Source organism: Phocoena sinus, chromosome 10 (assembly GCF_008692025.1).
Source record: "Phocoena sinus isolate mPhoSin1 chromosome 10, mPhoSin1.pri, whole genome shotgun sequence".
NCBI lineage: Eukaryota > Metazoa > Chordata > Mammalia > Artiodactyla > Phocoenidae > Phocoena > Phocoena sinus.
In genome coordinates, this window is record NC_045772.1 from 9403858 (window position 1) to 9421502 (window position 17645).

Sequence of the window (17645 nt, forward strand, 5' to 3'; positions counted from 1 at the left end):
GCAGGGAGCTTGATGGGGACAGACTTGGAATGTGGTGTCAGGTCCTTTCCTCACTCAGGGAGCTCTGGGTCTGCGAAGGGACTCAGGTTTGGGATGGGGGAGGGACCACACATTGTCTCCTGTCAAGTCAGACCCGGTTATAGAAGCGTTAGGTCCTTGTGGGTTGCTGATCCATTTTTACCCTGGGGACTTTGGAATCCATTAGCCCCACCCTTCCTCGCTGATCAGACCACTGGCATGACCACCCGCTCCTGCTGTGATGGTAATGCACCCGCCCCACCCCTGCCTGTCACTGCTGCCGTGGCCTCTGCCCTCCGACGGGCTCTATCCCCCCCCCCCCACCCCGGGAAATAAGGAGTCGGATCACCGGTAGGACCCCCACCTGGACGCTGAGGCCTTTGAAGGCTGTTGGGCTGCCTGGCGTCACGGTTCTTACCCTCTCGGTGAAGGAAGGCACGATGGCATTTTGGAGCGTGTTTCGGAGCAGCAGGTCACCCGTGGTTAATTCCTACAACTCTGTCTCTACGTTACACCTCGGCATTTCTCTTATCCCTGCCTCAGCGAGCGTGGGCCCCCGCTGAGTCAGGCTTCAGCGTACTTGCCAACCAATAAGTTAACCCTGGAGACAATGAGAGCCGCCCCAGCGGATCAGCCTGACACCCTGAATCCAAAACTGCTGCTTGGTACGTCCGTATTAAGTTCAGCTCAGTCGGTCCATTCACAGATTGTCTCCAGATTTTTTTTTTTTTTTGCGGTACGCGGGCCTCTCACTGTCGTGGCCTCTCCCGTTGTGGAGCACAGGCTCCGGACGCGCAGGCTCAGCGGCCATGGCTCACGGGCCCAGCCGCTCCACGGCATGTGGGATCTTCCCGGACCGGGGCACGAACCCGCGTCCCCTGCATCGGCAGGCGGACTCTCAACCACTGCGCCACCAGGGAAGCCCTGTCTCCAGATTTTTGATGATATGTAATAGCAAAGCTTTGCCCAGATTTTGATTTGGGCTTGATATTCAATCCTGCCCCATCCCACTGGCCATCTGGGGACCCCACTGTGATCTGAAGACCCTGAGGGATGGTGGGACACAGGGAGCTCATTAAAGGGGCCCTGGGCAGGGCCAGCATCATCAGATAGCAAGGAGAGGCTATCCTCTCCTTGATAGCCTGGAGCAGAGCTGGTGAAGCCACGGCATCAGGGAATGATGTAACTTGCCATGCTGCTGGCTCAAATTTTGAGTGTCATTTTTGGCTGTCTCACACTTATGGCTGCAAGAACTGAGATACTTTCAGTATAGAAGTCCTCGGGTTTTGATCTGGGTCTTGAGCCAAGAATTTAGGATTTAGGAGATCGTCTTCTGTTCCTTCAACTGTCCAGCACTGTAGGAAACAGCAGCCCATTCCCACAGTCTATTTCCTCATTCCTCACATTCTCTTCTAAGGCAATGGAGTCTCAGTCTCAAAACCCCTGCTCTCAAAGGGCTCTTCGTTCCAGGTGATTCCTGGTGGCAGGTTGCAATTCCCATTTCCTTCTGCGCGCTGTAGGATTCCAGGTCTGCTCTGAATTTTTAGTGTCTCCAGTCCCAAGCAGTCCAGATAACCAACCTCAGCTTCTCTAAATATCCTCCAACATCCATATAGCCTGTAAAACCTCCTGACACCAGTTCCTATATAAGGCAACGTTCTTCATTGCGGGCAATAGAAACCAACTCACGTTAACTTAAGCAGAAAAGGATGTTCAAAGAACAGATACTCAAAAGGATATTCAAAGAATGTTGGGTGACTCATGAATCATGAATGAACTGGAGAGTGGACCTTGTGGTATGCAAAAAGGATCAATACTCCCAGATGGCCCATGAGGTCAGCGCTCCAAACACCTGCTGAATGCCACAGCCCCTGTGACCTGCACGTCCCGCACGCAACACCCAGCCCTGGGTACTGCTGTCCTAGGCGCTCAGCAGGGAGGGGCTCTGCTTCTTGGGAGCACGAGTTTTGTTTTTAAATCTTGGGTTGGTGCATCTGATGGGTGAGCCTTGAAGGCCTCAGCTGTAAGGAGTCTGAGAATGTGGGTGGCTGGTATTTTTAGTTTCTATAGAGGGGGCTGGTCCATGGGTTCAGAGAGTGGGTGGGCAAAACATTGAAGCAGATAAAAAGTCAAATATCTGTCTCCTTCTGCACCACACCTCATTCATCTCTTCCAGGCTAGCCCAGGAGGAGCCTACCTGCCCAAGTCTCCCTCCCCTCTGGTTTATTATCTCCATCTGGCCTTAAACTTGAGGACAGAGAACTACAATTATTTCACTGACTTTTGGATCCCCAGATCCTATCACAGTTGCAGGTACATCACAGGCTCACAGCAAGTACTGTTGGATAATTGGATGAATCTGTCCCACGGACCAGGGTGGGGTGAGTGAGGCGCTTCCCTCAGGTGCAAAGTTTCAGGGGGCACCCAAGACTTAATGATCAAGGTAAGTAATATTTCAACACAAGTTTAAAAAATTTTATTGAAGTATAGTTGATTTACAATGTCATGTTAATTTCTGCTGTACAGCAAAGTAATTCAGTTATATGTATATATATGTATACTACTTTTCACATTCTTTTCCATTATGGTTATCACAGGATATTGAATATAGTTCCCCGTGCTCTACAGTAGGACCTTGTTGTTTATCCATCTTAGACACACTAGTTTGCCTCTGCTAATCCCAAACTCCCAATCCTTCCCTCCCCCGGGGCAACCACAAGTCTGTTCTCTATATCTGTGAGTCTGTTTCTGTTTGGTAGATACGCTTGTTAAGAGAAAAAAAAAATTTTAATCAAAATGAATGCAAAAAAATATCCATGGTGAACCAAATATCAAATTTCGATTAAAGACAGGATCCAGCCCTACACTCGCACGATGCTTCAACCGCCTCACCTTAATCTTGGCTGAGTCAGATCCTTTATTTAAATTAAATATAAATATTTTTGTTTAAAATTTTGTGCCCAAGGTGAGTACTTCACCGGCCTCACCCTAGTCCTAACCCTGCTGTGCTGGCTCCACGTTTCTATAGAAACGTGGAGCCACGTTTGCTTCTTCTTTTTGGGGACTTGGTCTCCTATCGTCACTTTCTATTGCACCAACCGTCAGAACGCTCCTCCTGGGTTCCCCACCCCCAGAACATTCTGCCACAGTCCACCTCACCTCAGCTGGCCTGTGAAGCTCGCTGGGGGCAGAGTGATCAGGTCCCTGCTTTGCTCAAAGCCTTCCGCGGCTCCTGATCCCAAATGAGAGTCACACTAACACATACAACGTGCAAAGGCCTCCGCCCTGATCAATGTTCCGGCCTCTTCCTCCCCAGCTGCTCTGTGTGCAGCCCGCCCTCCTGCCCACAACTTGGGCTGCACCTTCTCCCTTCATCCTTCCTGTGCCGTGTCATTCCCCACATCTAAACCTCACTGACCATCTTCAAGGTCAACCTCAAATTTGCTGTAAAACTGCCCCCGCAGGAATGTAAACTAGTGCCACTGCTGAGGAAAAGCGTGCGGCTGTTGCTCAAAAACTTAAAACAGAATTACCGTCTGACCCACCAGTTCCATTTCTGGATATACACGCAAAAGAACTGGAAGCACATTCTCGAAGAGGTGTTTGTCCCCCACGTTCACAGCAGCACCATTTTATAATAGTCAAAATGTGGAAGCAACCCAAGCGTCCGCTAACGGATGAACGGATAAGTAAAATGTGGTGCACACGCTCAGTGGATTACTAGGCAGCCACTTTTTTTTTGGCCATGCAGCTTGTGGGATCTTAGCTCCCTAGTCAGGGATTGGACCCATGTCCCCTGCAGTGGAAGCGTGGAGTCCTAACCACTGAACCGCCAGGGAATTCCCATAGTCAGCCTTGAAAAGGAAGGAAATCGTGACACATCCTACAGCATGGACGAACCTTGAGGACATTCCGCTAAGTGAAATAAACCAGTCACGAAAAGACAAAAACTGTATGATTCCACTTCAGTGAGGTCCCTAGAGGAATCAGATTCATAGAGACAGAAAGTAGAATGGTGGTTGCCAGGGGAAGGGGGAGTGGGGAGTTAGTGTTTAATGGGTATAGAGCTTCAGTTTTACCAGATGAAAACGTTCCAGAGATGGATGGTGGCGATGGCTACACAACAATCTGAATGTACTTAAAAGCACTGAATTGTACACTGAAAAATAGTTAAGATGGTAACTTGTATGTTACGTGTACTTTACCACAATTTAAAAAATTTTTAAAAAACGGAGGCAAAAAAGACTGTCCCTGTGGCCAGAAGTGAGCTTTTTCTCCACTCAATCTCTTAATCATTCTACCCAAGATTTCTTTAAGGTAGGAGAGACAGGGTAGCCAGGTCTCTCCATGAGGGCAGGATCTGTGCCGGAGCCACCCATCTGTTCCCCCCGAGGTCTGGCTGGGTGCCTGGCACCAACAGATGCTGGATGGATGAAGGAACAAGATGGGGGCGATGGGGGGGGGAGGGTCAGCCTATGCCTCTGGCCAAAGCACAGTGGCTGCAGTGAACTGTGGGAACCAACCCCCAGACATGGGTGCAGTCACCTGTCAGTACCTGGGCACCCAGGTACTCTAACCCTGCACACTCGGAGCCAAGGGAGGGCGGGTGTGTGATGAGGTTGGTGGTGAGTGGGGCCTGATGTGGTCCCATTGGACAGTCTCCTGCCTTCCTGGCATTCGAGTCCCTCCATGCCCGGCGGTCTGGTAGAGTAGCTAAGAACACAGGCCAGCTCTGCAGCTTGCTAGCTTCGTCTCTTCATTTGATAAATCTGCAAAAAACAGTCCCAGCTTCATGAGGCTGTAAGAGGACCAAGTGAGATGTCGTACGTAAACTGCTTGGCGTCATGTCTGGAGGAGCACACCTTGCCCATCGCCTCACCTGCCCAGCGGCCATCCTCCCTTTTCCCGATAGACAGAACTCTGATCTGCTTATGGAGCCGGCAGAAATGCTGTGATCTCAGCACCAGAAGGTGAATTGTGATTGGTCGAACCCAATCATGGACATCTGATCCCACTGGATCAGTGATTGGTCTAAGTGTGGTCAGCTGACCCTATTTTGACTACTGAGAGGTAAGAGGAAGTGTGTTAAGTATGGAAGGAGGGTGACAATGGAGGCTCTTCCTCAATAAAAAGACAGAGACTTCGAGGGAGAGCACCCTTCCCTATTCTCCCTTCTTCCTGCTTTGAATGCAGATGTGATGCTTAGAGGATCAGCAGCCATTTTGCAGTAATGAGGTGATGAGGATGATGACAAGGTCAGGGGAAGACTAGAAACTCCAGCCCTGACCTTGTCAAGCTGTGGAACAATGCCAGGGTTACTGTTACTACCTCTTGATTTCTTATGATGGAAGAAAATTAAACCCCTGCTTTTCTTCCCTCAGCTGATATGAATTAGATTTTTCTTTCTTTTACTTACAACTAAATTTATTCTTACAGAATACACATTGTCACATAGCCCAATATATGTTAGCTTTTATCTAACCTCATATTCTTTTCTATCCTTGGGCAAGATGTACAATTCTCTGAGCGTCTCATCACGTGTAAGTCGGAGGTTAGACACCTGTCTCCCCAGGCTCTTGCGAGGATTAAATGAGACACAGGCTGTGAAATTACTCTGTGAACTGTGAAAGCTTCAGCTGGGAAGGGGGGCTGCTGTGGGCCTCTCTCCTGGAGACCACGGCTCCCCTGGGTGAGGAACAAGTTAACTGTAACAAGAGAAAAAGCAGAGCCCAGCCCCAGCCAGTGGGTGGCCTCACCCCTGTTTCTGGGGCAGAAGGTTTGATGACAGAGCATGATGGGGTGGTTAAGCCCTCAAGTTCTGGAACTTAGCTGCCTCTGCCCCTCCCTTAGCCTTGTGGTGCCCTCTCTGTGCCTCAGTTTCCTCATTGAAAAAGGGGGCTAATGGTAATAGTGAATCAAATAAGCTTAGTGAATCAAGTGAAAAAGTCCATGTGAGTTCAGCCAACATCAGCTGTTTCAGTCAGCAGCTGACGTGCTAACACCATGTAACAAACTCCAAACTCAGTGTCATAGCGCACTGAGCATGTGCATCTCCCTTACCGGTCCGAGGGACGACTAGACTTGGTTCCAAGCTGCAGGTCGGGTCTGGATTCCCTCCCCCTGTCTCTCGTCCTATTTGGACCAGTGGCCATCTGGTCTTCCTTGGCGAAAGGCAGGAGCGCAAGAGGATAACTGTCAAGCACGTTTCAGACTTTTGCTCATGTCCTGTCCACTGACATCCCTTTGGTCAGAGCAAGTCCCGTGGCCAAGCCCACAATCCAGGTGCAGGGAAGCCATGGCACAGGGGAGACATGCAGCCCCGCTCCAGGGCAGTAAGAGCTAAGGCCAGCACTCCAGTCTGGCACGTTCGCCGTGTCATACAGAGCATGACATGTAGTGGGCACTGGGATAGCAGGAAGCTTCCGGTGACCAGGTGAGGAACCGTAGCAGAGACAAGATTAAGTGAAGACACCGTTACCCTGCCCACCCCTGAGGACCTGACACCAACATTAATTTAACTCCACTATGTGCCGAGCCCTCGGTGGACCTCACTGGCACTGGGGACATGGAGACCAACAAGACAGAGTCCTGCCCGCAAGAAGCTCACGGGCCACGGGGGTAGACAGGCAGGCAAACCAACTCCAGATGAAGAGACAGGGCTGTGATGGTGGGACGCAGGGAAGCTGTGGGCATATCAGGATGGTCTCTAACTTTGCCAAAGGATGGAGGGGGTGGGAGAAACGGGGAGAGAAAAGACGCCTAAATGTAGGCTTTGGGGGATGGGGCGGACATTAAGCAAGTGGACAGAGGAAGAGGACATGGACAGCACGTGCAAAGGCACCTAAGAGGGAGAGAAGGAGAAGATGCACGTTTAGGAACTTGGGGAACAGGGTCCTGCGTGGCTGGAGGGCCAGGGGTAGGAGGAGGCGGGGGTGGGGGCGGGGGAGATGCCATGACACTCACGGACGCGCAAAGTAGGGGCTCAGCGAAGCAGTCCATAGGAAGAGGCAAAGTAACTCTTGAAGTGAGCTCTCTCTGCTGGGTGTCACCTCTGCAGGACCCCACAGCTGCCTGCATGTCCCCCATCGTGGCACTCATCTGCATCCTGTACTGTCATAGCCTGTTTGCCCTGGGGCCCTAAGGCAGTGACTGAGGATGTACTGTTCCCCCGACCAGGGGAGTTTGGAGCCCGGAGGGAGAAACTGACATGGCCTGGCTTGACTGGGGAGGACCTGATCTGTGGATCAGGACTGCTGGGAATTGAGTGTGGCCAGGGGCAGGAGGTGGGGTGGGCAGGACAATGTCCTGGGGGAGGGCTGGGGGCAGGCAGGGGAGATGAGGATAGAGGGGTCGGGGGTGGTCAGATGGTGGCACCTCCGAGCCAGGTGATGGAGGAGGGGCTGGGGCATCCTGGGTTCTGGGAAGATGTTGAGGTTACATCTGCTCTCCTGGAGAATCAGGCAGCTACTTGGGAGCCTGGCTTGGAGAGGAAGGCAATGACTGCAGGACTTTGGGTGGGGTTGGGCCTGGGGTGGGGCTGCCCAGACATTCATTCAACAAACAAATGTTTAATGAGTACCTATTGTGTGCCAAGCCCTGTGCTGGATGCCGGGACACAGCTGTGAAAGGGAGAAGGATCCTGCCCACGCGGAGCTCATATCCTAGTGGGGGGAGAGGGCAATGGAAGCAGGTGGAAGAAACAGGTACACTACACCAGAGGTCCAAAGGTGAGGAGTGCCGAAGGGCCACCTGATGTGGACCTATTGTGCGCTACTGTGTGCCGGATATGGGAGAGCTGAGATCTCTGCGGCAGGCACAAAACCGTGTGTGTGCATTTGCACCCCGTTCTCTGTGGGTCTGTGGTCAGTGGTCTGTGTGTCTGTGTGTGTGTGCACAGCTGCCTGTGGGTGTGGCTGTGAGTGGATCCGTGTTTTGCTGGCAGCTCTGTGTATTCGTGAGTGTGAGAGAGAGAGAGAGAGAGTGTGTGTGTGTGTGTGTGTGTGTGTGTGTGTGTATGTAAGGAGGTAGGCGTGACTCAGACCTTCCCTGGCTGTGGCAGAAGCTGAGATCTGGTGGGGAGCTTCTCCCACATGTCTGCTCCCTGGCGGTGGGGGCCCCCATGGTGCCCATGACTTTGTAGGAAGACGGTCTTGGCACAGTCAGAATGTGTTTGCGTTTCCTGGGTGATTGACGATGGAGATCAGGCTGTCTTCCCGTGACAGATGTAGGAATGTTTCTGCTAATCAAGGCGGAAAGCAGGGGCGTGGGGGTCGCCTGAGCTCCACCCACCGCCCAGCCTTGCTCCATGGCCACCTGTCTGGGGCCTGGGAAGCAGGGGGGCGACACGAGGGAGAAGCTCCCAGACCTAGGGCGACCCGGCAGCCCACCCCTGCATCCCCACTCAGACACCACTGGCCGGCCCCCAGCTTCCCCCAGGGCAGTTGGGAGAATGGGGTTGAGGGTTCAGCCCAGAGGACGATCTGGACTTGGAGGGGGTTTTGAGTGGGGGAGGGGGACATTGGGCCCCAGCAGATGGGGGCGGGGAAGGGAAGGAAAGTGTACATCTTTCCACGGTTCCTATGTGTGAGCCCTCTCCCCCCAGCCCGCCCCCCTCCCCCATTTTTTGCCTGAGTCCTGGGCTAATAGAACCCCAGAACAGTCCGTGATGCCAGGAAATTACCCAAATAGGGAAACTGAGGTGACCCCAGGTCTCAAGGGGGTGGCATTGTTGTCCCAACCCCATGGCTCTCCTGCTCCGGTCCCCATGAAGATTCCGTGCTGAGTAGGGGCAGCTGTAAACGCGATCCCCCAGACCAGTGTGGTCTAGGCCCCCGCCACTCACCCGCGAAACGGGCGACTCCCTGCCCTGTCTGCACACATCCCTGGGGACGGATGTGGGCCCCAGATATGTGAGGACTCTGTAAACTGAGGGCCGGGTGGCCAGTCTGAATGGCTCCCACCCCCAGGAGCCACTGGGAGGCTGTAGGTGGGGCGTGATTCTGGTGTCTTGTGTGTGTGTGTGTATGTGCGTGTGTGTGTGTGTGTGTGTATGTACGCATGTGTGTGTGTCCTCTCTTACCTGTCGCCCTCCCCCCACTCATCCAGTAAACTGTCTTGACACAGTCCTGTGGGCTCGTGAGGGAGGGAGGGACTTGCTGACCCAGTGACTTGCCTGGTTTCCCAGGCAGGACCCCTGGGGACGCAGCCCCAGCCCCAGCCCTGACCCTGGCAGTCCCTTGGCCCACCTGGTCCGAAGTCACTTTCTCACGTTTGGCTCGGAAACACCTCTTCTCCCTCTCCCTTTCCCAGTCAGGGAGGGGAGATGTGCCTGTGAGTCACCCCGTGACTCACGGAGGCACAACCAGGGCCTGGGCGGGGTGTGTGTGTGTGTGCACTAGGGCAAGTGTGTTTGCATGTGTGTGCATTCAGGCAAGTGTGTGTGTTCACGTGTTAGGGGGAGGAGCCTGATCTGGGGTGGGACGGGCACAAGTCTTGGCTTTCTCGCCTTTAAAATAGTTGAGGTCAGGCTTCCCTGGTGGCGCAGTGGTTGAGAGTCCGCCTGCCGATGCAGGGAACATGGGTTTGTGCCCCGGTCTGGGCCCGTGAGCCATGGCCGCTGAGCCTGCGCGTCCGGAGCCCGTGCTCTGCAGTGGGAGAGGCCACAGCGGTGAGAGGCCCGCGTACTGCAAAAAAAAAAAAAAAGAAGAAAAAATAGTTGAGGTCATTGCAGCTAGACCACCACTTAGGGGGTCACTTGGTCACAGTTAGGACAGGATGGTCACCTCCAGCAGATGGGTGAGGCCTGGGTACCAGGTCTGTTTTGCCCAGGCAGGGGCTGACCCTGTGTACGTTGGAGCCCAGTGGCTGCTTGGATGGTTGCCTGGGGAATATTGGATTCGTCCCCAATGGGAGGCACCGGCAATAAGAGGTGCTAGAATTCATTTAACAAGCATTTTACTGATTGATTAATCTATCGATTGAACAAATATGATGGGGCCGCGTAGGGGGACTTGGGGTTCTACGCTATAAGGCAGTGTTTTGCAAACATGAATGCACAAAATAATCCCCCGGGGATCTTGTTAGAATGCAGATTCTGCATTAGCAGGGCTGGGCAGGGCCCGAGACTCCGCATTCTAGCAAGCCCCCAGGTGAGGGCAACGCTGCTGGTCCAGGAACCGCATTTTGACAGACAAGAATGGAAGTGGGGGGGAGGTGGTTCCCTGGTGGTGCAGTGGTTAAGAATCCGCCTGCCAATGCAGGGGACATCGGTTTGAGCCCCGGTCTGGGAAGATCCCACATGCCACGGAGCAACTAAGCCCATGTGCCACAACTACTGAGCCCGCATGCTGCAACTCTTTTTTTTTTTTTTTTCATGCTGCAACTCTTGAAGTCCGTGCCTAGAGCCCATGCTCCACGACAAGAGAAGCCATTGCAATGAGGAGCCCGCGCACCGCGACGAAGAGTAGCCCCAACTCGCCGCAACTAGAGAAAGCCTGTGCGCAGCAACAAAGAACCAACGCAGCCAAAAAAAAAAAAAAGAAAGCAATGGCAGAGTGTTAGGAAGGGAAAGTCTAGGTCAGCTCAGCAAAGCGCCTGGCCCTGTGAGTCTTCCAGCAGGCCCTGTACCACAGCTGTGGGATGGGGCCACCCAGCTCATGCCTGAGGTCCAGGGGTCCTAGCTCAAGAGCCATGAAGGTGGCCAGAGTTCCCAGAGAATAGCAGCTTGTTCTATGACTGAGCCCTGACAGCAAGTAGGTTAGGTGACTTGAAAACTCTGTGTCCTGCACCAGTTTCCTGAAGACCTACCAGGTGCACCTGAGGGGCATGAGCTGGGGGGAGTCAGACCTTGGGAGTTGAAATCTGGTAGGGGAGCTCCTGGAGTCGGTGTTGGCAGGAACCACTGAGGCTACTACTCTGCTCCCATTTTACAGATGGGGAAACCGAGGTCATGGGGGCGGTAGTAGACTCATAGTTTCATGAGTAATTGACAGAGCCAGGATTTGAACCCTAGCCCTCTTGCTCTTGGGGCAGGATTCTTTCCGTCCCCAGAAGAGAGCTCAGGGGAGGGACGGGGGCCATGGCAGGGCCGGCTGGGGCCAGATTAGGAGGAAGCTGGCGACCTGGACCACATGCAGGTCCAGAGAGGCCTAAAAACTTCCATTTTATTGAGGCTTTTGGTTATACTGAATGCATGAAGAAATATCCAGGGGCTTCCCTGGTGATCCAGTGGGTAAGACTCCGTGCTCCCAGTGCAGGGGGCCCAGGTTCGATCCCGGTCCGGGAACTAGATCCCGCATGCATGCCTCAACTAAGACCTGGCGCAGCCAAAATAAATAAAAATAAAATAAATAAATATTTTAAAAAGGAATATCCAAATAGGGTTAGCAAAGTCAGGCTGTGTTTTAAATATTTTACATTGATCAAACTAACACTTATGAAACAACCTACCCTGTGATGATTGTATGTAGATCCTTATTTAGAAATAATCTCAAAAGTCAGTGTAGGTCTTCCCTGAATATGAGGCCTAAACCCACAGGTCTCCTTACCCTCACCGGCGACAGGCGCCTCTGTGTACAACCAGGAGTCTGGGATGGATGCAGATGGAGGGTGGGGAATGGAGGGTACCAGGTGCTTGGAGGAGGTACCAGATGCTTGGCGTGAATGTGAGCTCCAAGGAGCCAGTATATCTGTGTCTATTTTGTTCACTGTCCTTTCCTCAGAGTCTAGAATAGTGCTCGGCACACAGTAGGCTCCCAACATGTATTGTTGGATGAGTGATGACTGAGCTGTGGTGTGGCTGTGGGCATGAAGACAGGGCGCAGGGGCAGAGAACTCTGGCCATCATTTGTCCCGGTGCAGTGGGGCCTCTTGTTTCCTCCAACTCTGACCAGGTGAAGCTGGGCATGGCCGAATGCCTGGGCTCTTATCCGCACCTGCCATGTGATAGGGCATGTCACTTCCCTTCTCTAAGCATAAGTGTTCTTGTCTGTAAAACGGAGGTATGTCACGTCACACTTTTGGGGTCTCAGACAGCATCTTCAATTCTTTTTATTCTTTTAAAATTTATTTTATTTACTTAGCTTTGGCTGGGTTGGGTCTTCATTGCTGCGCAGGCTTTCTCTAGCTACAGTGAGAGGGGGCTACTCTTCGTTGCAGTGCACGGGCTTCTCATTGTGGTGGCTTCTCTTGTTGCGGAGCACGGGCTCTAGGTGCACGGGCTTCAGTATTCGTGGAGCACGGGCTTAGTTGCTCCACGGCATGTGGGATCTTTCTGGACCAGGGCTCGAACCCATGACTCCTGCATTGGCGGGTGGATTCTTAACCACTGTGCCACCAGGGAAGTCCCAGCATCTTCAATTCTTTGAGGTCCTTTTTAGCTTGAGGATCCAGAGGAAAGATTTGGGAAAGGAGGGCCCAGAGGCAAAGGGGACAGAGGGACAGTTTGTGCCGCAAACCAAGTGTCTTGCAGATGCAGAAGTTTTATGGTAATGATGGATCAACGGAGAGCATGTGTGAGGTCCCACATGGACCAGCACACACCAAACATGGCTACAGTGTTCATACCATCCCCACAATTCGATCTCACATTTTCAACAGTTATAACCCCCCAACCCACCCCAAGCTGGACTGTTAGCCCCAATTCTTCATCTTAGCACAAGGATGTCTGAGAGTGACATACACGTGCTGTAGCAAAATTTCCACGCAGGGTCCCTCACTTCTCCTTAGATCCCCAGCCAGCCGGTCCCGCACAGACCCAAATATTTGGCCCGTCACCCAGAACTCGAGCTGGCTCCTGTGATTAGGTGTCCCCGCTAGTCCTCACCCATCCTGGAAGTCTGCCAGGGCTTGTGTCAAGACCTCCAGCTTATATTTTCTGGTATCATTTCCCCTGTTTTCATGTGAAACCACATTTGCCTGCCTTTAGCACCTGGCTTCAGTCCCTTTCTCTAAGCTTCCTCAAAGATGACAACAGTGGTTCTGGCGCTCTGGTTCCCCAGCCACAGCTGGTCCCCGGAAGCTGAGCATCACCGACACTCTCCTGGAGTGGGGGCTGGGGGAGGGGAAGAGGGAGGCAATTCTGGCTAAAGTCTCTTTTTTTTAAATTAAACTTTTTGTGTGTGTGTGTGTGGTATGCGGGCCTCTCACTGCTGTGGCCTCTCCCGTTGCGGAGCACAGGCTCCGGACGCGCAGGCTCAGCGGCCATGGCTCACGGGCCCAGCCGCTCCGCGGCATGTGGGATCTTCCCGGACCGGGGCACGAACCCGTGTCCCCTGCGCCACCAGGGAAGCCCTAAATTAAACTTTTAATTTTGAGATAATTGTAGATTCATGTGCATATGTAGATTGAGATAATTGTAGATTAATTAATTAATTAAGAAATAATACAAAAAAAAGAAAAAAGCCCTAAATTAAACTTTTTAAATTTTAATTATCTCAAACTTTTAATTTTGAGATAATTAAATTAATTTTAATTATCTCAAACTTTTAATTTTGAGATAATTAAATTAATTTTAATTATCTCAAACTTTTAATTTTGAGATAATTGTAGATTCATATGCAGTTTTAAGAAATAATGCAAAAAAAAAGAAATAATACAGATGGGACTTCCCTGGCAGTCCAATGGTTAAGACTTCACCTTCCAATGCAGGAGGTGTAGGTTTGATCCCTGGTGGTGGAGCTAGGATCCCACGTGCCTTGTGGCCAAAAAGCCAAAAACATAAAACAGAAGCAATATTGTAACAAGTTCAATAAAGACTTAAAAAATGGTTCACATCAAAAAAATCTTGAAAAAAAGAAAAGAAATAATGCAGAGATACCATGTACCCTTTACCTAGTTCCCCGAATGAGAACATCTTACAAAACTGTAGGACAAAAACAACCAGGATGTTAACATAGATACGGTCAGGGTAATGCACATTACCACCCTCACGAGGATCCCTCCTATTGCCCTTTTATGGCCACACCCACTTCCCTCTAGTCCCTACCCTTTCTTAACCTCTGGCAAGCATGGAACTTTGCCATATCAAGAATGTTATACAGGGCTTCCCTGGTGGCGCAGTGGTTGAGAGTCCGCCTGCCGATGCAGGAGACACGGGTTCGTGCCCCGGTCCGGGAAGATGACACGTGCCGCGGAGCGGCTGGGCCCGTGAGCCATGGCAGCTGAGCCTGTGCGTCCGCAGCCTGTGCGTCCGCAGCCTGTGCTCCGCAACGGGAGAGGCCACAGCAGTGAGAGGCCCGCGTACCGCAAAAAAAAAAAAAAGAATGTTATATAAACAGAATCATACAGTATGTGACCTTTTGGGGTCGGCTTTTCTCGCTCGGCATGATTCTCTGGAGAGTCATCCAGGTTGTTGTGTACATGAATGGTTCATTCCTTTTTGTCACTGAGTAGTTTTCCATAGTGTGGATGTCCCCTAGTCTGTTTAACCACTTATTCGATGAAGGACATCTGGGTTGTTTCCAGTTTTTGGCTATTATGAATAAGGTTGCTATAAACATCTCAGGACAGGTTTGTTTGTGAACATAAGTTTTCGTTTCTGTGGGATAAATGCCCAGGAGTGCAATTGCTGGACCATATAGTAGTTGCATATTTAATTTTTAAAGAAATCACCAAACTTTTCCTGAGTGGCTGTACCATTTTACATTCCCACCAGCAATGTATAAATGATCAAGTTTCTCTGCATCCTCTCCAATGCTTGGTGTTGTCACTATTTTTTATTTTAGCCATTCTGATAGGTGTGTAATGATACCTCGTTGTCGTTTAATTTGCATTTCACTAACGGTTAATGATGTTAAACATATTTTCATGTACTTATCTTCCATCTGAATATCCTCTTTAGTGAAGTGTCTCTTCATGTCTTTTTCTGTTTTCGAGTTGGATCTTTTCTTTTTTTACTGTTGACTTTTGAGAGTTCTTTACATGTTCTAGACACTGGTCCTTTGTCAGATAAGTGGTTTGCAAATATTTCCTTCCAGTCTGTAGTGTTTGTCTTTTCATCTTCTTAACAGGTTCTTTCACAAAGGAAAAGTTTTAAATTCTGTTGGAGTCCAATTTATCAACCTTCCTTTTATCAATTATGTTTTGGTGTCAAGTGTGAGAAAGTTTTTCTCCTGTATTTTTTCTGAAAGTTTTACTTTTCCTTTTTTTTTTTAATGCCATGCCGTGTGGCATGTGGGATCCTAGTTCCCCGATCAGGGATCGAACCTGTGCCCCCTGCATTGGGAATGTATAGTCTTAACCATTGGACTGCCAGGGGAGTCCCTAGCTTTACATTTTACATTTAAGCCCATGGTCCATTTTGAATTAACTTTTGTATAAGGCCTGAGACTTAGGTTGAGGGTTTTTTTGTTTTGATTTATTTATTTATTTTTAATTTTTTCCTGTGGATATCCAATTGGTCCGACACTATTTGTTTAAAAGTTCGTCTTTCCTCCACTGAATTACTTTCGTGTTCTTGTAAAAAAATCCGTCAGGAATACTTGTGTGGTTTCTGGGTTCTCTAACCTGTTCTACTCGCTCAGCCAATACAACACAGTCTTGATTGCAATAGGTATATAATAAATCCTATATGCCTTATATAAAGTTATAATAAATCAAGTAGACTGATTTCTCTCATTCCGTTCTTCTTTTCCAAAATTGTTTAAATGATTCTGGCTCCTTCGCTTTTTCATATAAATTTTAGGATAATCTTGTCTATAGCTATAAAAAAATCTTGCTGAAGTGTTTAAAGGAATTGCATTAAATCTGTATGTCAATCTGGGGAGAACTGACATCTTTACTATGTTGAGTCTTTCAATTAATGAACATGGTATGTCTCTCCATTTATTTGTCTTCTTTGATTTATGTGACCAGCATGTAGTTCGCAGCATGCAAGTCCTGTATACTTGTTTTGTTAGATTTATACCTATGTATTTTATTTATTTATTTTGAACGACTGTAAATGTTATTTTAAATTTTGGTGACCACATACTTGTTTCTAGGATATAGGAATACTGTTGATTTTTGCACATAGATCTTGTATCCTGCTACCTTGCTGAATTCACTTATTAATTCTAGGAGGTTTTTTTGTAGATTCCTTGGGACTTTCTGTATAAACAATCATGTCATCTGTAAAGAGACAGTTTTATTTCTTCCTTTCTGATCTGTATATCGTTTATTTATTTTTCTTACCTTGTTGCATAGGTTAGAACTTCCAGCGCTATGTTGAATAAAAGTGTGAGAGCAGATATCCTTGTTTTGTACCTGATCTTAGGGGAAAGGCATTTAGTCTTTCATTATTAAGTATAATGTTATCTGTAGGGGTTTTGTAGATACTTTCCCCTCTATTCCTATTTTTTTCTGAGAGTTTTTATCATGAATTATCATAATTTTGTCAAATGTTTTTTCTACATTGATTGATATGATCATGTGATTTTTCTTCTTTAGCCTGTTAGTATAGTGGATTACACTGATTGCTTTTCAAATATCAAACCATGGTTGCATCCTGGAATAAACCCCACTTGGTCATGATGTATAATTCTTTTCATATTTTGCTGAATTATATTTGCTGATATTTTGTTAAGGAGTTTTGCACCTACTTTCATGAAGGGAATTGGCTTATAGTTTTCTTTTTTTGTACTATCTTTGTCTGGTTTTGACATTGGGATAATGCTAGCTTCATGAAATGAATTGGGAAGTATTTCCTCCTCTTCCATTCTCTGGAACAGATCATGTAGAGTTGGTGTTAATTAAAACATTTGGTAGAATGCTCTGGTGAAACCGTCTGGGCCTGGAGACTTTGGAGGGGAGGGGAGTTTTAAAATTCCAAGTTCAATTTCCTTGATCGTTATAGGATTATTCAAATTATCAATTTTATATTGAGTGAATTGTGGTAGTTTGTATTTTTCTAGAAATGGATATATTTCATCTAATTTGTCAAATTCATGTGTGTAGAGTTGTTCATAGCATTTCCTTATTATCCTTTTGATGTCTATGGTGTCTGTAGTGACATCCCCTGTTTTGCTCCTGATACTGGTAATTTGCATCTCCGTTTTTCTTCTTTTTTTTCTCTTTCTTTGTCAGTCTTGCCAGAGGCTTGTCAATTTTATCGATCTTTTCAAAGAACCAGCTCTCTGTTTCATTGATTTTCTCTACTGTTTTTCTGTTTTCAATTTCACTGATTTCTATTTTTATCTCTGTTATTTCCTTGCTTTGTTTGTTTTGGTTTTATTTTATTCTTCTTTTCCTAGGTTCTTGAGATAGGATACTTTTCCTCTTTTCTAATGTGTGCACTTAGTGCTATAAATTTCCCTTTCAGTACTGCTTTAGCTGTGCCCCACATTTTGCTATGTTGTGTTTTCATTTTCATTCAGTTCAGTGTATTTTTGGAATTCCTTTGAGACTTCCACTTTGATCTGTGGATTATTTAGAAGTGTTTTATCTAATTTTCAACTGTTTGGAGATTTTTCTGTTTCATTTCTGTTATTGATTTCTAGTTGATTCCATTGTAGGCAGAGAACAACTTTGCATGATTTCAATTATTTTAAATTTACTGAGTTTTTAAAAAAATGATCTATCTTGGTATATGTTCCAAAGGTACTTGAATGTATATTCTGCTATTGTTGGGTGGTGTGTTCTACAAATGTTGA